Source organism: Artemia franciscana, chromosome 1, assembly GCF_032884065.1.
Source record: "Artemia franciscana chromosome 1, ASM3288406v1, whole genome shotgun sequence".
NCBI lineage: Eukaryota > Metazoa > Arthropoda > Branchiopoda > Anostraca > Artemiidae > Artemia > Artemia franciscana.
Window position 1 is genome coordinate 51308704 of NC_088863.1, and position 6000 is coordinate 51314703.

Below are 6000 nucleotides of genomic sequence, written 5' to 3' on the forward strand. Positions count from 1 at the left end.
TGTTAACAAATTTGGTAAAATTCTAATTTGACTACATTTTGCTAATTTGGAGAAATGAAACTACTAGTTATGAATACAAGGCCAAAAAGATACTCTGGGAAGGTTTTTTTTAGCTTCCATGTTAACCCCCTTCTGATTTCTGAGTCTTAGAAACCTGTCTACTAGACAGGTCTATTGAAATTTTGACAAAACAACATTTTAACTTAATATTCTGTTATCAGTTTCTTTTTCTCTGGTTCTAGTTCTGAAAACACAGTTTCTGTTATTTGAATAGAAGTTTGAGCCACATGCATGTTTTTTTCCTAAATTTAGGAAATGTATTTGCAGATCTTTGGAACCTCATAAATTGGGGTTGAGCAAAGTTGTGATGCTGAAAACAGTTTTCTTGTACTTAATTTAAGCAGAAGATTTGTTTTGCAAGGTTTTATCTCTATAATATTTTTTTTTTAAGATCATCAGAGGTCACTGCCCTCTAAAGGGGGAAGGACTAGTGGTAGGTTCTTCAAAGCACCTTCCTGTGACATACTTTAGTCTGTAGATCCATTCCAGGAAGTTTCATTTTCATTACATAACCCCTTTCCAAGATAGCTAAAAGTAGCTAAACAAGTTTTCCCTAAAACTTTAGGGAACCATAACAAAGATGTAATTACCAATGCCAGTTTATTCAGACAATATGATTTGAACAATGGAAGAATGGTTAGGATAGTTTGTTTTTTTAGCTATTACTTATTAAACTAGACCCATAATTCCCAACATGGGGCACAGGCCCCACAAGGGGGAGGGGCAAAGGCTACATTTTTGGGGGCATATGCAGGACATGCACCATTTGGCTGACCATGCTCTAGACCCTAATTAAAAAAAACACAAATTTTTCAGGCAAATGATATCACATTCATATGCATTTCAAGAGCAAAAAAGATATATGACAGTATTCCTATGACCCTATGCAGCATGCATTGTATGAATGATGATACTTCAATGCAGCATACATTGAAGTGTCACATACAGACAAAAATTTAGTAGTTAATACTGGCTTATTTTACTAAAAACAGGAGCATAAAATATGCATAGAAGATGATTTGGGTAAAATTCTAGTTAATTGACTTCTTGCTATCTTGGACAGGGGTTAGGTTGGGAAAATGAAACTTTCAGGGATGGGTCCACAGGCTCAAGTATGTCCCAGGAAGGTATTTTAAAGTACCTACCTCCACTCCTTCTCCCTCTATAGGGCCCTGACCTTTGATGACCTTTAAAAATATGTGTATTATAAAGGTGATCAGCTACACAACTTTGCTCAATCCCATTTTATAAGTTTTTAAAGATATGCAAATACATTTCCTAAATTTCAAAAAAAAAAAAAAATATTGATATGGCTCAAAATTCTACTCAAATAACAGGAATTGCATTTTCAGAACTAAAGGCAGAGAAAAAGCAACTAGTAACTTAAAATTAAGGTAAAATGTTGTTTTGTCAAAATTTCAAAAGGTATAGACCTGTCATGTAGGCAAATTTCAAGGCCCTCTAGAGGGAGAAGGAGTGGGGATGACTACTTTAAAATACCTTCCTGGGATATGCTTTAGTCTGAAGACCCATCTCCAAATGTTTCATTTTCCTAACCTAACCCCTTTCCAAGATAGCAAGAAGTCACTTAACTAAAATTTTACTAACAAGGGGGCATCAGGATTTGAAATGCCTCAGTGAGGTATGGCCTAAAATTGGCTGGGAATTGCTGCCCTATATTATATGTCTAGTTTTCACTAGACAGTTTGGTAAAATTCTAGTTAATTGACTTCTTGCTATCTCAGAAAGGGTTTAGGTTAGGAAAATGAAACTTTCAGGGATGAATCTACAGGCTAAATTATGTCCTGGGAAGGTATTTTGAAGCAACTACCTCTACTCCTTCTCCCTCTAGAGGGCCCTGGCCTTTGATGACCTTTAAAAATATGTGTGTTATAAAAATGAAACCTTGCAAAATAGATCCTCTGCTTAATTGAAGTACAACAAAATTGTTTTCAGCTTCATAACTTGGCTCAATTCCATTTTATAAGGTTTTAAAGATATGCAAATACATTTCCTAAATTTTGAAAAAAAAAAACATCAATATGGCTCAGAATTCTATTCAAATAACAGGAATTGTATTTTCAGAACTACAGGCAGAGAAAAAGCAACTAGTAACTGAAAATTAAGGTAAAATGTTGTTTTGTCACAATTTCAATAGGTATAGACCTGTCATGTAGGCAAATTTCAGGGCCCTCTAAAGGGAGAAGGAAAAGAGGTGGGTACTTTAAAATACCTTCCCGGGACATACTTTAGCATGTAGACCCATCCCTGAAAGTTTCATTTTCCTAACCTAAACCCTTTCCGAGATAGCAAGAAGTCAATTAACTAGAATTTTACCGACAGTTTTATCAGACAATCTTTTTTTCAGCCAATATTCTAGGGTTACATCTAAAGCAGGTCACCCCTAAACAGGATGAGAGAATGTCATAAGGAAAGATTTAAAGAAAATAAGAAGTTCTTGGAAGGGTTCAAAGAGGGAAACTTGTTATATGCTGGGAGGGAGAAGGATGTTTTCTGTTTCTTGATTAGCTCATCATGGATTCAATTTAGGATAGACAGGTTGAAACATAAGTGATGCATGACAAAATGCAAGAGAAATCTATAATTTAGCCTATAGCATATATTTGCTTGTTAGATGCAGTTGAGGGTAAAGCAGTCATACTGTGGAATTGCAGTCACAATGTGTTAGGCTAACTATTATTCTGTATAGGCTATTAGCCAATGAAGTAAGAATTGTTTTCTTAATATGTTTCCTTCTCAACATGCCAAATTCTACATTTATACCAAATCTACCTCCAGCCTACAAATAAACTAGGTTAGGCTAGCCTAGGCTGAAAAATGCTCCTGGTAGGCTAAGCCTACATCCTAGACAGCTTGAAATAGCCAAAAGCAGACTAAGTGAAACATACTGTATAAAATAGCTTGATATCTGTCAAAATCCCAAGAATCAAACGACTAATCCTATTCCAATTATCTGTTTAGACGTAAAACACTTTTGTTTCTTGTCCTTTCAACACAGTGTTGCCAGATTGTCAACGCAGAAAAACTCCCTGGGGTTTTCAAAACAAGGCCCAAAAATTTTCAAGGAGGCGCACTCGTGCCTCTTTAAAGAGGCGAACCATGACAATGTTAAGCGATCTTCGGTTTCAGTGGTCGCATTACCGAAATAATCCACTTTTGAGATTTCACTTTACAGTGAGCATGTTCAAAAGCTTGTTTCATAGAGAATGCTACATCCGGATGCAACATTAATGCTAAATTTTCAGCCCAAAGCTATTCTCATCGTTTTTTCTTTAAACTTCAGGAAGAATCGTAATTTCGTTGATCTCCCCTCAACATTCGCAGGGAAGAAGGATGAATTTACCCGGCAGACAGGAATACTTGACATTTTTTGCTGCTTTTAAGCTTGAAATATAAAAGAATTACCTTAAGGTGTATGGCAGCTTAATATTTTGAACTCATGGTTTTTTTTCTGACGCTAAGCCTTTGCATTGAAAAATTTATTGTGCGAAAGTAAAAGTGTTCACTTGGAAACAAATTCGTCCATGAAATTCTCAAACTCGAGACTTTTGAAATCAAAGAACATGTGTTCAGACTTGGGATCAAAGTTTGACGATTTAATTGTGACTGCTGCTATTTTAGATGAAAGCTAAATAAAAAAGACAAAAAGGCCATTACCCAGCCGAGGCCTCGAGGCATTTCCTAATATGTTATTATTCCTTACGGTTTTGATTATACCTCCAAAATTACACCTTTCAACAGAGTTGGCGCCTCGCCATAGCTTTCCGAAAGCTATAGTCCTATACAAATAAAGCCACTTCCCCATGCCCTACTGCTCTAATAAGTTAAACACTTTTTTAATATGTCACTAAATATTATATTTTATTTATATTTATCTCTTTAGAAACCTATTTTGAAGCAAGATTATATTCTTAAAATTACCTTAAGCTACGTTGCAGCTAAATATTTTGAACTTTTATGGTTATTTAAGAAGTTAAGACTTTTTACTGAAAACCTTCTTTTTTTTCTTGTTACCTAATTTTAATGGACGCGGCTCTCAGCTAATTCTTAGGGCATTGACATCGTAATGCAACAAAAAAAAATTTCACGATTAACTGAAAACGTAATGAGATCTCTTCAATAATCAAAAAATTTAAAAACAGAATTATGACCAAAATATCACAACTAGAAATACAGCGGCTTAATTACTTCTTTAGATAGAGTGATAAAATGCAAAAAAGAAAGTAATTGAAGCGGGAAAACCTGTAAAACAAAGGAAAAAAAAAATTCATGAGAATCAACATAATGATTGAAAAGCTCTCAATACTTTTGATACATTTTCTTAATACCTCAAGCAACAAAAGTTAAAAATAATTTCTGAGAAATGAGATATAATGTACAGCTTTTGACAAAAAAGGGCTACAACAACTGAAATACCAATATATTCAACGAACACAGGGAAATTTTGATTTGAAAAAGCTAACTGCAAACTAGAAATTCAGTATCATCACCTTAGGAAAAATATGTATATCAAAAGCTGATTATTTTGTAATAAAGCATTTTGGTTTTTAGATGGAGCTTATCAATCGATTTCTTTTACCAATCAGGCTCCAGCTCGAATATTCCTAGTTTTGGCTACACTGAAGGAGCTCATTTTTACATGAATTTCACAGAATCTGAAGAACTCCAATATTTGTTTTTCTTTTTTAAAAAAACCGATGGTCAATTCCTATTCGTACTCTGAGGTGCAAATTGAAAAAAAAAATCCTATTAAAAATTAATTTCATATCTTATTTTCAACATTATTTGCTAGAATAATCAGAAAAACGTAGAATATTAAGCTTTTTCGTTGGATTTTCAACATTTTTTTTTCGAAAAGTAAGTAAAGTGTAAAATGTAAAACGCTTTGACTGGAATTTTAAAATTAATCGGCTGGACTTCCAAAAATTGGTTATGGGAAAGTCAACAGAACATGGAATATTAAACTCTTTTGCTGGACTTTAAACGTTTTGTTTTGGAAACTTAACAAATCGTTGAAGATCACACTCAATTCAATTTGAAACCTTTGTTGAAAATTCAACAAGAAACTTTATTTTTGTTTAAGCGGTTGAAATTTTAACGCATTTTCTTGTTAGAAATCAATTTCTTTAAAACATACATCTACACCTCAAGAAGATAGAAAAGAACACAAGGATAAAAACGGCACCAGAAGAAAAGAAAACGAATAAAGAGCCAGTTCTGCGATTCTATAGTAATACCACTATGTCATCAAGATCATTGTTAAAATTCACATATGTGGTTGCAACGCAACCCCCAAGCCTGTGGATTTGACTATTGAACTGCAACATTTTTTTAGTAGGCTCAAACGGCGAACAGTAAATACCACACACTGACAACCACAACCGAAAGACTACTATTGAGTTCAGCATAGGCAACAACAATCGATTCCGAAGTTTGTTCGTCACAATATCCATCATAGAAAATGACCTCTCAACTACAGCATTGCTTATTGGCAGGCTGAGGAGAGTCAACGCCCACCTCGATAAGTCAGGAAATGGAAGGACACCAACTGGATCAAGATGGCGCAGGACCTTGACCCAGATTTCACAAGAGTAACTCGGAATTCCTCCACCACCAGCTGATGCCCAGTCAACTACTAAGAGTCTTCTCCGCTGACTCTCTAACTCTATAATATTTAGCGATCGAATAACATCCAAAGGCAAATCACTACATAGAGGACGCAATTGTAAAAAACAAATGGTGGGAGAAAGTACTTTCAGTTTCAGCAGAGAATCAAGAGCTGGGGGCAAGCGCTTTAAAACTGCTCTAGCAGCTTCCTTGAGAAATTGAGGCAACGCAACTTTATTTCCTCCTTTTGATGACTGGTCAGGTTAGATCTTTCATGCCCCAAAGGGACCTCGTAACCGTAGTCAACCTGGG

The 6000-nt window shown here is 35.0% G+C and overlaps 1 protein-coding gene across 1 annotated transcript in view; it reads right to left on the reverse strand.

Annotated features, from left to right (window-relative positions):
• Positions 1 to 3083, reverse strand: part of LOC136031103 (meteorin-like protein) — a 133682-nt gene extending 130599 nt beyond the window's left edge. The window contains exon 1 of the mRNA XM_065710409.1: positions 2970 to 3083. The gene's annotated coding sequence lies outside the window, so the exon portion shown is untranslated. The remainder of the gene's footprint in view (positions 1 to 2969) is intronic.
• Between the last annotated feature and the right edge of the window lie 2917 nt (positions 3084 to 6000).